This window comes from Peromyscus leucopus, chromosome 17 (assembly GCF_004664715.2).
Source record: "Peromyscus leucopus breed LL Stock chromosome 17, UCI_PerLeu_2.1, whole genome shotgun sequence".
In the NCBI taxonomy this organism is placed as follows: domain Eukaryota; kingdom Metazoa; phylum Chordata; class Mammalia; order Rodentia; family Cricetidae; genus Peromyscus; species Peromyscus leucopus.
This window is the reverse complement of record NC_051077.1, coordinates 53,661,167-53,679,206: the sequence shown is the minus strand read 5'-3', so window position 1 is coordinate 53,679,206 and position 18,040 is coordinate 53,661,167.

Below are 18,040 nucleotides of genomic sequence, written 5' to 3'. Positions count from 1 at the left end.
CTCAGATAAATGTCAACTCCAAAAATAAAATAATAATGATTCTTTTCTCCTAAGCTTTTTCTATGTTACCAGTATCTTGTCGGACAAAAGGTTACCAGCCACACCACGAAGGATGGACAGCTGCAGAACAAGGGGGTGGCAGAACTTCATTCCAGGACCCCCACCATCATCCCAGGACTTCACAAGCCACCCTACCCATTTCCCCCAAGAGCCAATGGATGCCCACTATTCAGCCAGAAGCAGTGTTTGAGAGAAACGACACCCCATACCCACTCATCCACCATGTATTTCTTTAAAAAAAAAAAACCAAGAGTCAGGGATGATGGATTCACAACACGCCCCCACAGTTGGGCATGGTTGTACAAGCCCAGCAGACCCAGACACTTCCGAGTAGCCAGGTCCCGGTCAAAATAGCAATTTCTGGGTCAAAATGTCTCACTTGACCAGGACCCTGTGGCTTTGCATGGTTGCATAAAGTGCACAACACAACCATGTGATCTATGCTCATGTGTGGAGTAGCCACATGAGCCTGTGTATGCATGCATGACCCAGGCTTTAGAAGCCAGTGCCATATTTCCGGCTTCTCTCTTTATGCATGTGTCTTTCTAACAGGCCTGAGCACACCTCTCTCTCTCTCTCTCTCTCTCTCTCTCTCTCTCTCTCTCTCTCTCTCTCTCTCTCTCTTTCTTATGTTAATAAAACTCTTGTTAGTGGGTTCTGTCTTGTTTCATGACATTTCCTCACAGGATAAGAGCGCTGCCAAATAACTAACAATTCCCACCTGTGATTTTGCATGAACCCTGCAAAGAAAGTGAACCCCAGACCCCTGACCTCAATCCCTCAAAGCTGTGTTACTCCCTGAATGGCTCCCCACATCGCACCAATCCTGCTATAATAACATGCAGGTATGAGATATGGGGTTGATCGCCTATCTCAATGCACTGCAGCTTCTAGCAGAGCAAGAGGATTTGATCGCCAATCCAGTTTCTTCCAAGAGGCTAACTCCCCCAGAAAGTCTTGGGAATGATCACAGAAATGAACTATTTGATGGCATGTAGGTGAGTGGATGGATAAGTGGGTAGACGGTTAATGGGTGTGTGTTTGTTAGAAAAGTGGCAGCCTGCCCAAGATGTCTCAGCCTACCTGCTGCTTCTTGGCTCAGAGGTTACAGATCCTCCTCACCTCCTCACAGGACTCTTTTTTTTTCCTGATTCATCTGACTTTTTAAAAAATTTTATTTAATAATTTAATTTAATTTTACATATCAGCCACGATTCCCTTGTTCTCCCCCCTCCCGCACCCCCTCCCCTCCAGTACACCCCCCCCCATTACCATCTCCTCAGGGGCAAAGACTCTCCTGAGGATTGAGTTCAACTTGGTAGATCCAGTCCAGGAAGGTCCAGTCCCTGTATAAGCCCCAGGTTCCAAACAGCCAGCTCATGCACTAAGGACAGGTCCCATTCCGACTACCTGGGGGCCTCCCAAACAGTTCAAGCTAATCAGCTGTCTCACTTATCCAGAGGGCCTGATCAAGCTGGGGGCTTCAAAGCTATTGGATCATAGTTCATATGTTTCCATTCATTTGGTCATTTGTCCCTGTGCTTTTTCCAACCTTGGTCTCAACAATTATCGCTCATAAAAACTCTCCTCTTTATCACCAATTAGACTTTCTGGAGCTCCACCTGAGGCCTGGCCATGGATCTCTGCATCTGCTTCCATCAGTCATTGGTTAAGATTTCTAGCACCCCAATTAGGGTGTTTGGCCATCCTATCACCAGAGTGGGTCAGTTTGAGCTTTCTCTCAACCATTGCCAGTAGTCTATTTTGGAGGTATCTTTGTGGATTTCTGTGGACCTCTCTAGCACTTTGCTTCTTCCTATTCTCATGTGGTGTTCATTTATCATGGTCTCTTATTCTTTGTTCTCCCTCTCTGTTCTTGATCCAGCTGGGATCGACCACTCCCCTAAGCTCTCCTTCCCTCGAACCTTGCCCTTCATTACCCCATTCATGTCCAGGTTGTTCATGTAGATCTCATCCATTTCTCTGTCATTGGGCAATCCTTGTGTCTTTCTTGGGGTCCTGTTTTCTAGGTAGCCTCCCTGGAGATGTGAGTAGCAGTCTAGTCATCTTTGTTGTACAACTAGTATCCTCCTATGAGTGAGTACATACCCTGTTTGTCTTTCTGAGTCTGGGTTACCTCACTCAGGATGATATTTCTAGATCCATCCATTTGCCTGCAAACCTCATGATGTCATTGTTTTTCTCTGCTGACTAGTACTCCATTGTGTATATGTGCCACAATTTATTTATCCATTCTTCAGTTGAAGGGCATCTAGGTTGTTTCCAGGTTTTGGCTATTACAAAAAATTCTGACATGAACACAGCTGAGCAAGTGCCCTTGTGGTATGATTGAGCATTCCTTGGGTATATGCCTAAGAGTGGTATAGCTGGATCTTGGGGGAGATTGATTCCCAATTTTCTAAGAAAGCGCCATATTGATTTCCAAAGTGATTGTACAACCTTGCATTCCCACCAGCAGTGGTGGAGAGTTCCCCTAGGTCCACATCCTCTCCAGCATAAGCTATCTTCAGTGTTTTTGATCTTAGCCATTCTGACAGGTGTAAGATGGTATCTCAGAGTCATTTTGATTTGCATTTCCCTGATGATTAGGGATGTTGAGCAATTCTTTAAATGTCTTTCAGCCATTTGAGTTTCTTCTGTTCAGAATTCTCTGTTTAGTTATATAGCACATTTCTTACTTGGACTGTTGGTCATTTTGATGTCTAATTTCTTGAGTTCCTTATATATTCTGGATATCAGCCCTCTGTCAGATGTGGGGTTTTGAAGACATTTTCCCATTTTGTAGGCCGTCGCTTTGCCTTGTTGACCATATCCTTTGCTCTACAAAAGCTTCACAGTTTTAAGAGGTCCCATTGATTGATTGTTTCTCTCAGTGTCTGTGCTACTGGTGTTATATTTAGGAAGTGATCTCCTATGCCAATGTGTTCAAGACTACTTCCTACTTTCTCTTCCAGCAGGTTCAGAGTAGCTGGATTTATGTTGAGGTCTTTGATCCACTTGGACTTAAGTTTTGTGCACGGTGACAGATATGGATCTATTTGCAGCCTTCTACATGTTGATATCCAGTTATGCCAGCACCATTTGTCGAAGATGCTTTCTTTTTTCCATTGTACACTTTTGGCTTCTTTGTCAAAAATTATATGTTCATCGGTGTGCGGATTAATGTCAGGGTCTTCAATTTGATTCCATTGGTCCACATGTCAGTTTTTTTTTTTTTTGGAGAGAACCATTTAATTCTGTGGAAGAAATTTAAAGCACAAATTACGTCACAAAGTGGCTCCACTGTGAGGCACAAGATGAACCTTTCAGTCTCCCTCTGTGACTTTGTCATTGATCGTCAAAGTCTCACAGAAGAAAAGGAGGTGAGTTCCAGTTAAAGACTTCCACTAGGCACATGGAAGTTTTTAAACAGGGATTCAGAGCATTGTGAGGTGACAGCAGTTACAGGGTCTGGGATTGAGATGCATCTGTGTGGTAAAAAGGGAACTGAAGACAACTTTAACAACATCTGCTACACTGTAGCAATTTCACACAGATCCTTTGTCTGCTGTCTTGTTCCAGTCAATCCTGCTCCAAAACCTTATGGTTCAAAAGAAGAGGCATCATTTCATTTTTCCTAATGTTTCTACAGCGTGACTGGAATCAGCAAATGTGGCTTGGTTTTGCTCCATGCAGCATCAAGTGAGGTGGTCCAAAGTATAGGATCTACTTCGAGGAGGTCCCATTCATACCATTGACAAACTAGTGCTGGATGTGAGTGAGACCTCTACCAGGGCTGAGGTCCTGAGTTCCTGCCCTCAGGGGTCTCTCTGTGTAGTCTGAGTTTCTTTAAGACATTCTGTCTTGGTTCCAAGGCACAGAGACCTTGCCATTCATGACCTTGGAACGTTGATAACCATCCTTGGGCTGTTGTCCACACACCAGGGAAAAAATCCTAACACAAATAAAAACAAGAAGTGCACCCAAGCAGCTTCCAAAAAAATGTGAGTTGACAGAAACAGCCAGCTGCCTGGAGGTTTTTCCGAGCATTGGGGCATCATCTTCAGCCTATAGGCTTAGCGTATCTGACAGACTCATTTGTGAATTAGGATGTACACAAGGCCAACAGTATGACCTCACATTTGGTGAGAGCAGTCCATGTACCAGAACACCTGAATTCCACTAGTGTCATGTCATGATTCAGGATTTTTTTTTTGTGGTCTGATTGTTCTTTATTTTATATCTAGAATCCACCTATGAGTGAGTACATACCATAACTGTCTTTCTGGGTTTGGGTTACCTCACTCAGGATGATTTTTTCTAGTTCCATCCATTTGCCTGCAAATTTCATGCTTTCATTGTTTTTCTCTGCTGAGTAGTACTCCATTGTGTATATGTACCACATTTTTTCATCCATTCTTCCGTTGATGGGCATCTAGGTTGTTTCCAGGTTGTGGCTATTACAAATAGTGCTGCTATGAACATAGCTGAGCATGTATCTTTATGGTATGAATCGGCATTCCTTGGGTATATGCCCAAGAGTGGGATGGCTGGGTCTTGAGGTAGTTCAATTCCTAATTTTCTGAGAAACCGCCATACTGATTTCCACAGTGGTTGTACAAGTTTACATTCCCACCAACAGTGGAGGAGTGTTCCCTTTGCTCCACATCCTCTCCAACATTGGTTGTCATTGGTGTTTTTGATCGTAGCCATTCTAACAGATGTAAGGTTACCACCTTACATCTCAGAGTCGTTTTGATTTGCATTTCTCTGATGATTAAGGATGTTGAGAATTTCTTTAAATGTCTTTCAGCCATTTGTGATTCTTGTTTTGTGAATTCTCTGTTTAGCTCTTTAGCCCATTTTTTAACTGAACTGTTCAGTATTTTGATGTCTAGTTTCTTGAGTTCTTTATATACTGTGGAGATCAATCCTCTGTCAGATGTGGGGTTGGTGAAGATCTTTTCCCATTCTGTTGGCTGTCTTTTTGTCTTATTGACTGTGTCTTTTGCCCTGCAAAAGCTTCTCAATTTCGAGAGGTCCCATTTATTAATTGTTGTGCTCAGGGTCTGTGCTGTTGGTGTTTTATTTAGGAAATGGTCTCCGGTGCCAATGTGTTCAAGAGTGCTTCCTATTTTCTTTTCTATTAAGTTTAGTGTAACTGGATTTATGTTTAGGTCTTTGATCCACTTGGACTTGAGTTTTGTGCATGGTGACAGATATGGATCTATTTGTAATCTTTTACATATTGACATCCAGTTATGCCAGCACCATTTGTTGAAGATACTTTCTTTGTTCCATTGTATAGTTTTGGCTCCTTTGTCAAAAACCAGGTGTTCATATGTGCATGGATTAATGTCAGGGTCTTCAATTCGATTCCATTGGTCTGTATGTCGGTTTTTATACCAGTACGAAGCTGTTTTTATTGCTATAGCTCTATAGTAGAGTTTGAGGTCAGGGATGGTGATGCCGTCAGTTTTTATGCCAATACCAAGCTGTTTTTATTACTGTAGCTCTATAGTAGAGCTTAAAGTCAGGGATCGTGATGCCTCCAGAGGTTGTTTTATTGTACAGGATTCTTTTGGCTATCCTGGGTTTTTTATTTTTCCATATGAAGTTGAGTATTATTCTTTCCAGGTCTGTGAAGAATTGTGTTGGTATTTTGATGGGGATTGCATTGAATTTGTAGATTGCTTTTGGTAAGTATGCCATTTTTACTATGTTGGTCCTGCCTATCCATGAGCATGGGAGATCTTTCCATTTTCTGACATCTTCTTCAATTTCTTTTTTCAGGGACTTAAAGGTCTTGTCATAAAGGCCCTTCACTTGCTTGGTTAGTGTTACCCCAAGGTATTTTATATCGTTTGTGGCTATTGTAAATGGTTATGTATCTCTGATTTCCTTCTCAGCCTGTTTGTTAATTGTATATAGAAGGGCTACTGATTTTTTGAGTTGATCTTGTATCCTGCCACATTGCTGAAGGTATTTATAAGCTTTATTCTGTTTGCCAATATTTTATTGAGTATTTTTGCATCAATGTTCATGAGGGAGATTGGTCTGTAGTTCTCTTTCTTTGTTGTATCCTTGTTTGGTTTAGGAATCAGGGTAATTGTAGCCTCATAGAAGGAGTTTGGTAGTGTTCCTTCTGTTTCTATTGTGTTCAACAATTTAGAGAGTATTGGTATTAACTCTTCTTTGAAGATCTGGTAGAATTCTGCACTGAAACCAACTGGTCCAGGGATTTTATTGGTTGGGAGACTTTTAATGACTGATTCTATTTCCTCAGGTGTTATTGGACTATTTAGTTTATCTGGTCTTGATTTAACTAGGTATGTGGTACCTATCCAGAAAATTATCCATTTCTTTTAGATTTTCCAGTTTTGTGGAGTAGAGGTTTTTGAAGTATAAGCTGATGATTCTCTGGATTTCCTCATTGTCTGTTGTCATGTCCCCCTTTTTTGTTCTGATTTTGTTAATTTGGATGCTCTCTCTCTCTGTCTTTTGGTTAGTTTTGATAAGGGCCTATCTTGTTGATTTTCTCAAAGAGCCAACTCTTTTTTCATTAATTTTTTGTGTTCTCTTTGTTTCTATTTTATTGATTTCAGCTCTCAATTTTATAATTTCCTGGAATCTATTTTTCCTGGGAGACTTTGCTTCTTCTTGTTCTAGAGCTTTCAGGTATGCTGTTAAGTCACTTGTGTGAGATTTCTCCAACTTCTTTATGTGGGCATTTAGTGCTATGAATTTCCCTCTTAGCAGTGCTTTTATAGTGTCCCATAAGTTTGGGTATGTGGTGTCTTCATTTTTGTTGATCTCTAGGAAGTCTTTAATTTGTTTCTTATTTCTTCCTTAACCCATTGGTGATTCAGTTGAGCATTATTCAGTTTCCATGAGATTGTAGGTTTTCTGTAGTTTTTGTTGTTGTTGAAATCTAACTTTAAACCATGGTGGTCTGATACAATGCAGGAGGTTATTCCAATTGTTTTGTATCTCTTGAGATTTGCCTTGTGGCCAAGTATGCGGTCCAGTTTAGAGAAAGTTCCATGGGGTGCTGAGAAGAAGGTATATTCTTTCTTGTTAGGATGGAATGTTCTGTAGGTCCATTTGGGTCATGACATTAGTTAAGTCCTTTATTTCTCTGTTAAGTTTCGATTTGGGAGATATGTCCAGTGGTGAAAGTGGGGTGTTGAGATCTCCCACTATTAATGTGTGGGATTTTATATGTGGTTTAAGCTTTAGTAATGTTTCTTTTACATATGTGGGTGCCCTTGTGTTTGGGGCATAAATGTTCATAATTGAAACTTCATCTTGGTGGATGTTTCCTGTGATGAGTATGTAATGTCCTTCTTGATCTCTTTTGATTGATTTTAGTTTGAAGTCTATTTTGCTAGATATCAGGATGGCTACACCCACTTGTTTCTTAAGACCATTTGATTGTAAAGTCTTTTCCCAGCCTTTTATTCTTATGTAGTGTCTGTCTTTGAATTTGAGATGTGTTTCTTGTATGCAGCAGAAAGATGGATCCATTCTGTAAGCCTATGTCTTTTTATAGGTGAATTAAGTCCATTGATATGAAGGGATATTAATGACCAGTGATTGTTCATCCCTGTTATTTTTTGGTGGTGGTGTGTGTGTACTTCTTTTCTTTGGGGTTTACTGCTGTGGCTTTATCTATTGCCTGTGTTTTCGATTGTGTATCTGATTTCCTTAGGTTGGAATTTTCCTTCTAAATTTTCTGTAGGGCTGGGTTTGTGAATAAGTATTGTTTAAATCATGCTTTGTCTTGGAATGTCTTGTTCATTCCATCTATGATGATTGAATGTTTTGCTGGGTATATTAGTCTGGGCTGACATCCATGGTCTCTTAGTGTCTACATTACATCTGTCCAGGTCCTTCTGGCTTTCAAAGTCTCCATTGAGAAATCAGGTGTTATTCTGATGGGTTTGCCTTTATAGGTCACTTGGCCTTTTTCCTTTGCTGCTCTTAATATTCTTTCTTTATTCTATATGGTTAGTTGTTTAATTATTATATGGCGAGGGGATTTTTTGGGGGGTCTAATCTGTTTGGTGTTCTATAGGCTTCTTGTATCTTCATGGGGATTTCCTTCTTTAAGTTGGGAAAGTTTTCTTCTATGATTTTGTTGAATATATTTTCTGTGCCTTTGAGTTGGTATTCCTCTCCTTCTTCTATCCCTATTATTCATAGGTTTGGTCTTTTCATGGTGTTCCAAATTTCTTGGACATTTTGGTAAATGACTTTGTTGGCTTTAGTGTTTTCTTTGACTAGTGAATCTATTTCTTCTACTGTGTCTTCAATGCCAGAGATCCTCTCTTCCATCTCTTGCATTCTGTTGGTTATACTTTAATCTGAAGTTCTTGATGGTTTACTCAGATTTTCTAAATCCAACATTCCCTCTGTTTGTGTCTTCTTCATTTTTTCTATTTCCCATTTCAGGTCTTGGGCTGTTTCCTTTATTTGTTTCATTGCTTTTTCATGATTTTCTTTCAGTACTTTATTGTTTTCTTCCAGGACTTTATTGTTTTCTTCCAGGACTTTATTGTTTTCTTCTGATTTGTTTGCCCTTTCCTATAGTTGTTTATAGCGTTCTTCCCATTTTTTGTCTTTTCCTCTACACAAGCCTCTACCTTCTTCATGATGTTATTCATACAGCTGTTTTCTTTTGCTTCTTCCAATTTTTGATGTTCAGGTCTAGATGTTGGAGGCGGGCTAGGTTCTGGTGATGCTGTATTGCTCTTCATTTTGTTGTATGTACTTCTGCCTTGAAGTCTGTCCATCTCCTTGTGATTTGTTCTTGGTCTTATCAGTGCACTTGGCTCAGACAGAGCTGACAGATTCAGGAAGTCTCTCTCTCTTGTCCAGATGGGAGCTCTCTTGTCCAAATGGGAACTCGGGGCAGGATGGGAGCTCTTGTCCAGACAGGAAGTCTGGGGCAGGATGGGCACTCTTGTCCAGAGGGAAGTCTGGGGCAGGATGTGAGCTCTTGTCCAGACAGGAAGTCCTGGGCAGGATGGGAGCTCTCTCTCTCTCTCTCTCTCTCTCTCTCTCTCTCTCTCTCTCTCTCTCTCATCCAGAAAGGAAGTCTGGGGCAGAATGGGAGCTTGGGGCTGGTCTCTAAGTCTCAGGAAGTGGCTGGGATCTCAGGCAGATGGGCGTGGAGGCAGGGTGTGGAGATTGCAGGGTCTGCTGGGGGTCTTGGAGAAGGGGACCCTTCCCAGTGGGGCTAGAAGGGAACCTGCCCAGTGGCCAGAACCTGGGGACAAGTTGGGCAGGTCTTCCCCGGAGTGGCTGGTGCCCAGGGATGGGGTTCGGGCTAATCTCCCTATCTCACTCTTATACAGGCTTCATTTCTGCCTCTCAGATGCACTTAGGAAAATCTGTTTGGCCATGAGGATAACCTGGAGGTGCAGCATCCTGTGACCTGTGTAATTCTGGGGAAGACAGATGGGGTCAAGACAGTCACCAGAGAAATGGGCCTAATGAGTACATATTGTTCAAATCGTTGTTGCCATAAGGGGCCAGGATAACACAGAGTTCATTCCTCTTTGGTCATCCTCTGAAGCTGAAGGATCAGTTTCTCCACCTTGTTTATCTGCTGCCCCTGCTTGGTGAGGGAGGGTGGGAATGGTGTATCCTCAGTAGTTGCTGTGTGAACAAACACAAGTTAACTAACGTAATAGAATGGCATAGGGCCAGGATAGGCCTCGCTGAGTCCCAAGAAGTCTGAGGAAGAGAGAATGCACAGAACCCAGTGAAGCCTCCAAAGATTAGGGTAGCTGTCCTCAAGCCAGGGCCCATAAGTGATGTCCCTGTCCCAACCACTATGGCTAGGCATGTACCTCAGCCCCTACTGCAGTCCCACTGGTCATAAAGGCATAATCGAGCCTAGTCATGTTAGTTTAGGGGACAATGTCAGCTCATATCTGATATTATGCAGGTAAGTCCTGGACTCCATAGTGCCTACCACCACCCACCCCTCATCTCCTGTACATAAGACTAAAAGCAACTGATTTTGAGCTCCCCTGGCTGCATGGCCAGGGGAAATTTCCTCCCTGTTATTGGCATCAGATCCTCTTGGAATCTAAAGGAATCTGCTGAAAATTAAGTGCAGCAATACCCTACTTTGACATATAATTTCTCACTCTGTGACTCCTGTTGGCCTTTGCCACTCAGAATGAAATTAAGGAGCCCCCAGCACAGCATCTATAGCCTTGACAATTTCTGGTTCTCTGACAAACTAACCATCAGAAATCCTCCACTCTGAGTCTGCTCTTTAGGAGCCCAGAAAGCAGGAGAGGCCTATTGCTTCCCAGAAACTCTGACCTCCTGAACCCCACTAATGGAAAGCCCAGCTCAAGTCCATCTCCTCCAGGATGCTATCTGTCCATTGCTCAGAACTCACTGTGCCTCACCCAGGCTCATTTATTTCATGGTGTTTTATGCTGAGACTGAAAGCTAGCTTCCTTCTGCTGTTCTCTAGTCTTTCTATGTTCTCTGTTATCTCTCTGAAGCAGCCTGATCAGTCTTGCCAACCTGTCTATGGGTAACACTATATGCACTGAACAAATGCCCCAAGTATATTTGTGTTCCCACAACTGTGGTGACATCACAGAGGATGCCAAGGATTCTCCAGGATACAATAGAGTGTCCAAAGAAAGGTCTATTAAGGTCACTGCCAACAACCCTCACTTACCTGCTAACTAACTCTTTCCCATTTCACCAGAAGCCAATCTACCATTTCTAAGAGCCTTTCATGACACCCAAGAGAAGCTTTTCAGCATCTCCTCCTACCAAAACCAGATTGTATTCAGAAGATTTCCTGTGTCCTGCCTGGCCTGTGGTTGGGACAAATCTCTCAACCACAGTCTGGCGGCCTTTTATAAAATAATCACACAGAGGCTTAATATTATTTACAACTGCTCAGCCATTAGCTCAGGCTTATTGCTGACTAGCTCTTGTACTTAAATTAACCCATAATTCTTATCTATGTTTAGCCATGTGGCTTGGTACCTTTTCTCAGTTCTGCCTTGTTATCTTGCCTCCTCTGTGTCTGGCTGGTGACTCCTGACTCTGTTCTTCTTCTTCCCAGCATTCCTTTAGTCTGCTCACCCCACCTATACTTCCTGCATGGCTACTGGGCAATCAGCATTTTATTAAACCAGTGTACAAAAGCATTATCCCACAGCACTAGATCATCTCTTTGCTTCATTAGAATCTTTTCACTACTTCATCCTGTGTGGAGGTGAAGACTCACTTTCCAAATATGGCCTAGAAATGGCTCCTCCCATCCTTAAAATATTAATCAGATGAGAAATAAAGAATGCTAAAAAATTAGCTCAGAATGATGGGGGTGAAGATCAGTTCCCTGAAGTGAACAAACATTGAGAAATAGCCACATGGTAGTTACAATGTGTGGGAATGGTAGGGGATTGTGGGTGTCCTGTCAGACCAAAGATAAGTCACATAGGTAATGACAAAAATTTTCCCATAACTTATGCAGAATTCATCCCAGTCATCATGGTGTTAGCAAAGGTGAGACCAACTAGTGGCAGGTCAGGCTGGAGATGCCTAAGGACTGGGGCTCCTTAGGTGAGTCTCCCACACAAGAACAAATAGTCACAGGAAAAGTGATGGCCCAAACCTGCACTCAAGATTGAGGAAAGATGACTGGTTAGGAATAGGCCAGGAACTTCGAAACCTTAAGGGTCATTGGCAGTTGGCAGCACTCGGGGGCTCCTGCCTTGCTCGTATGTGTCATGTAAAGTGTGAGAACCTCTGACTTAGGCCAGGTGACTTTTAACTCCCTGTTATTAATTGTCCACAATCTAAAGAGATAGAGTCGGGATAAAGTGCAGTGCTGGTACTGAAGCCTTGTTAGTCTCTCTGCCTCCTTCCCACTCAGAGCGAATCCAAGGGTTTCAGCATAGCAGCTGCAGCCTTGACCATCCCTGGCTCTCTGGCAAACTAACCATCAGAAAGCCTTGACTCTGGGGCTGCTCTTGAGGAACCCAGAGAAGCAGAAGAGGCCCATTGCTTTCAAGTAGCTCCAAGCTCCTGAGCCTCACTTCCAAAAAGCCCAGACGAACCCCCCTCCTTCAGGAAGCTTCCCACTCCCTGCACAGGATGCACTGAGCTTTCTCCAGGACCATTTATTCTTAAGTGATGCACTGACCCTGAAGGCCAGCGTTTTCTGCCTCTCTCTGGTCTCCCTATGCTCTCCATTCCATCAGTCTTGCTAACATGGCTATGGAGGTGACCTGTAGACACTGAACAAATGTCCCAAGGGCAGTTTGTGTTGCCACAACACTGGTGACATCACAGAGAATGACAGAGCTCCCCAAGATACAATAGAATGTCCAGGGAGGGGTTTGCTGATGTCATATGCTACAGCCATTACCTCCCTACTAAGTATCTCACCCCAAAATGACCTGAAGCTAAGGTGCCATTTCCAGGAGCTTCTCTGGGATCATGGAGGAAGCCCTTCAGTACATCAACCTTCCAACCCCAGATATCTATCTCTCTGCTTAATTAGAAACTTTATCTAGTGGGGAGTCCAAGGCTCACTTTCAAAACACTGTACAGGAGGGGTTCTTTCCCTCCTTAAGATCCATATGGTGAAAAGTAATGGATGCTGAAAAATTAGGTCAGGTTGATGTGGAGCAGGAGGGATGAGTCCTCTGAAATGAACAGCATCTACGGAAGACCCTCAGACTTTTAGAGATTGGTGGTTCAAAACAAAGAGAAGTCGCATAGGTAGTGATAAAAATTCCCCCCACACACCCCAAGAGTCAGCAGAGCTCACTCAAGCTGTTAGTGAAACTCTTGACTGGTCTGTCTGGAGCCACCTGAGCCCAGGTGAGCCTTCAGATACTAGAAAGAATATGATGGTGCAAACCTTGAATCAATAGATTGACAAGAGTTGTGGCAAGACAGAGGTCAGTGTGAGCTATGTGGAGTGGGAAATACATACATACACACACAAACACACAGAGGAGAGAGAGAGAGAGAGAGAGAGAGAGAGAGAGAGAGAGGCATACAATCAAGGATTGTAAAAGTGAAGAGTTGGAAACTGATTTTTTATTCATTAAAAGTCATTTTGCTAAACAGGGACTTAAAAAGGGCAGTCAGTGTATACAATTTATGGCCTTAGCCAACAATTAAAACAATGACAAGAATAAAATAATTAACAAAAAACATAATAATTAAAAGCAAAGAATACCAAAACCTCTAAGGAAATAAAAACCCAAGCCCAAACCAGACCCCCCCCAAAAAAAGAAAAACTAAAGTTAAAAATATTCTCTTGCTCTAGACCCAACAAATCAATGGAGAGCATCTGGCTTTCCAAAGACAGAAAAAGTGACTCAGACGTCCTCTATAAGTTCTTTCTCAGGTCTGGTCATGCCAATCCAGGCTGTGAAACTGGAGAATCCTCAGACATTTTCTTTAGGGAAGAACCAACGACTAACACAAGGTATGAGGGGTGCTGTAGTCTCCACAGTGCATCATCTTCAGCAACTCTTTTTTATATGGTATTTTATTTTATAATTAACTTAATTTCACATATAAGTCACAAATTACCCCTTCCTCCTTCCTCCCACCTCCCCAACACTCCCCGCAGTCCACCCTCCCCCGGGTTCCCACCATCTCCAAGGCAAGGTGTCCCCGGGGGAGTCAGTCCAGCCTGGTACATTCAGTTGAGGCAGGTCCAAGTCCCTCCTCCCTACACCAAGGCTGAGCAAAGTGTCCAAGCATAGGCCTCAAGCTCCCAAAAAAAAAACATCCCATGCACTAATGACATGTTCCTGCTCCACTGCCTGGGGGCCTCACAAACAGTTCAAGCTAATCAACTGTCTCATTTATCCAGAGGGCCTGGTCCAGTTCCATGGGGGCTCCTCAGCCATTGGTTCACAGTAATGTGCTTCCACTAGTTTGGCTTTTTGTCCCTGTGCTTTTTCCAATTATTGTCTCAATATCTCTTGCTCATATAATCCCTCCTCTCTCTTGCCAATTGGACTCCTGGAGCTCCACCTGGGGCTTGGCCATGGATCACTGCATCAACTTCAATCAGACACTGAATGAGAGTTCTACCATAACAATTAGGGTGTTTGGCCATCTGATCACCAGAGCAGGTCAGCTCAGGTACTCTCTTGACCATTGACAGCAGGTCTACAGTGGAGGTATCTTGGTGGATTTCTGGGGAACTCTCTAGCACTCTGCTTCTTCCTATTCCCCTGGGGTCTTCATTCATCATGGTATCTCCCTCTCTGTTCTCCCACTCTACTCCTGATCCAGCTGGTACCTTCCTCTCCCCTAAGCTCTCTTTCCCCTGACCATTGCCCTCCATTACTCCTCCCCACCCCCAGTTTGCTCATGGAGATCTCATCCATTTCTCTGTCACTGGGTAATCCCTGTGTCTTTCTTAGGGTCCTCTTTACTAGGTAGCCTCTGTGGAGTTGGGAGTTGCAGTCATACCATGTTTGTCTTTCTGAGTCTGAGTTACCTCACTCAGGATGATTTTTTTCTAGATCCATCCATTTGCATGCAAACCTCATGATGTCATGATGTTTTTCTCTGCTGAGAAAAACAATGTGTATATGTGCCACATTTTATTTATCCATTCTTCAGTTGAAGGGCATCTAGGTTATTTCCAGGTTCTTGCTATTACAAATAATGATGCTATGAACATAGGTGAGCATGTGTCCTTGTGGTATGATTGAGAATTCCTTGGGAATATGCCCAAGAGTGGAACAGCTGGGTCTTGAGGGAGGTTGATTCCCAATTTTCTAAGAAAGAACCATATTGATTTCCAAAGTGGCTATACCAGTTTGCATTCCCACCAACAGTGGAGGAGTATTCCCCTTGCTCCACATCCTCTCTAACATAAGTTTTCTTCAGTGTTTTGATCTTAGCCATTCTGACAAGTATAAGATGGTATGTCAGAGTCATTTTGATTTGCATCTCCCTGATGACTAAGGATGATAAGCAGTTCCTTAAATGTCTTTCAGCCATTTGAGATTCTTCTGTTGAGAATTCTCTGTTTAGCTTTATAGCCCATTTTTTAATTGGACTGTTGGGTATTTTGATGTCTAATTTCTTGAGTTCTTTATATATTCTGGATATCAGCCCTCTGTCAGATGTGGGGTTGGTGAAGATCTTCTCCCATTCTGTAGGCTGTTGTTTTATCTTTTTGACTATGTCCTTTGCCCTACAAAAGCTTCTCAGTTTAAAGAGGTCCCATTTATTAATTGTTGCTCTCAGTGTCTGTGCTACTGGTGTTGTATTTAGGAAGTGATTTCTGGTGCCAATGTGTCCAAGACTACTTCCTACTTTCTCTTCTAGCAGGTTCAGAGTATGCATTTATGTTGAGGTCTTTGATCCACTTGGACTTACGTTTTGTGCATGGTGAGAGATATGGATCTATTTGCAGTCTTCTACACATTGACATCCAGTTATGCCAGCACCATTTGTTGAAGATGCTTTCTTTTTTCCATTGTATAGTTTTAGCTTCTTTGTGAAAAAAATCATCTGTTTATAGGTGTTCAGATTAATGTCAGGGTCTTCAGTTCAGTTCATGGTCCACATGTTGGTTTTTATGCCAGTATCAAGCTGTTTTTATTACTGTAGCTCTATAGTAGAGCTTGAAGTCAGGGATTGTGATGCCTCCAGAGGTTGTTTTATTGTACAGGATTCTTTTGGCTATCCTGGGTTTTTTGTTTTACCATATGAAGTTGAGTATTATTCTTTCCAGGTCTGTGAAGAATTGTGTTGGGATTTTGATGGGGATTGCATTGAATCTGTAGATTGCTTTTGGTAAAATTGCCATTTTACTATGTTAATCCTGCCTATCCATGAGCATGGGAGATCTTTCCATTTTCTGACATCTTGTTCAATTTCTTTCTTCAGGGTCTTCAAGTTCTTGTCATACAGGTCCTTCACTTGTTTAGTTAGAGTTACCCCAAGGTATTTTCTATCATTTGTGGCTATTGTAAAGGGTGATGCATCTCTGATTTCTTTCTCAGCCCATTTATCATTTGTATATAGGAGGGCTACTGATTTTTTTCAATAAATCTTGTATCCTGCTACATTGCTGAAGGTGTTTATAAGCTTTATCAGTTCCTTGGTTGAATTTTGGGGTCACTCATGTATACTATCATGTCATCTGCAAATAGGGAAAGCTTGACTTCTTCCTTTCCAATTTGTATCCCCTTGATCTCCTTATGTTGTCTTCTTGCTCTGGCTAGAACTTCAAGTACTATACTGAATAAATATGGGGAGAGCAAACAGCTTTGTCTTGTTCCTGATTTTAATGGAATTGCTTTGAGTTTCTTTCCATTTATTTGATGTTGGCTGTTGGCTTGCTGCAAATTGTCTTTATTATGCTTAGGTATGTTCCCTGTATCCCTGATCACTTCAAGACCTTTATCATGAAAGGATGTTGGATTTCATCAAAGGCCTTTTCAACATCTAGTGAGATGATTATGTGGGTTTTTTTTCTTTCAGTTTGTTTATATGGTGTATTACATTGACGGACTTTTGTATGTTGAACCACCCTTGCATCCCTGGGATGAAGCCTACTTGATCATGGTGGATAATTGTTTTGATGTATTCTTGGAGTCTGTTTGCCAATATTTTATTGAGTATTTTTGCATCAATGTTCATGAGGGAGATTGGTCTGTAGTTCTCTTTCTTTGGTGCATCTTTGTTTGGCTTGGGAATCAGGGTAATTATTGCCTCATAGAAGGAGTTTGGTAATGTTCCTTCTGTTTCTATTGTGTGGAACAATTTAAAGATAATTGGTATCATCTCTTCTTTGAAGATCTGGTAGAATTTTGCATTGAAACCATCTGGTCCTGGGCTTTTTTTGGTTGGGAGACTTTTAATGACTGTTTCTATTTCCTTAGGGGTTATTGGTCTATTTAAATAGTATATCTAGTTTTGATTTAACTTAGGTATGTGGTACCTATTCAGAAAATTATCCATTTCTTTTAGGTTTTCTAGTTTTGTGGAGTACAGGTTTTTTAAGTATGACCTGATGGTTCTCTGGATTTCCTCAATGTTAGTTTTTATGTCTGCATTTTCATTTCTGATTTTGCAATTTGGATTCTCTCTCTCTCTCTCTCTCTCTCTCTCTCTCTCTCTCTCTCTCTCTCTCTCTCTCGCCTTTCGGTTAGTTTGCATAAGAATTTGTCGATCTTGTTGATTTTCTCAAAGAACCAACTCTTTGTTTCATTGATTCTTTGTATTGTTCTCTTTGTTTCTATTTTATTGATTTCAGCTCTCAATTTTATTATTTCCTGGCATCTATTCCTCCTGGTGAGTTTGCTTCTTCTTGTTCTAGGGCTTTTAAGTGTGTTGTTAAGTCACTAATGTGAGATTTCTCCAACTTCTTTATGTGAACATTTATAGCTGTGAATTTTCCTCAACACTGCTTTCATAGTGTCCCATAAGTTTGGGTATGTTGTACATTCGTTTTCATTGAATTCTAGGAAATCTTTAATTTCTTTATTTCTTCAGTTTCCATGAGATTGTAGGCTTTCCGTAATTTTTGTTGTTGTTGAAATCTAACTTTAAACCATGATGGTCTAATAGAACACAGGAGGTTATTCTAATTTTTTTTTTTTGTATCTGTTGAGGTTTGCTTTGTAGCTGAGTATGTGGTCGATTTTAGATAAGGTTCCATGGGGTACTGAGAAGAAGGAATATTCTTTTTTGTTAGGATAGAATGTTCTGTAGAAATCGATTAAGTCCATTTGAGTCATAACATCAGTTAAGTCCCTTATTTCTCTGTTAAGTTTCGATTTGACAGATCTATCCAGTGGTGACAGTGGGGTGATGAAATCTCCCACTATTAATGTGTGAGGTTTGATGTGTGATTTAAGCTTTAGTAATGTTTCTTTTACATACATGGGTTCCCTTGTATTTGGGGCATAAATGTTCAGAATTGAAACTTCATCTTGGTGGA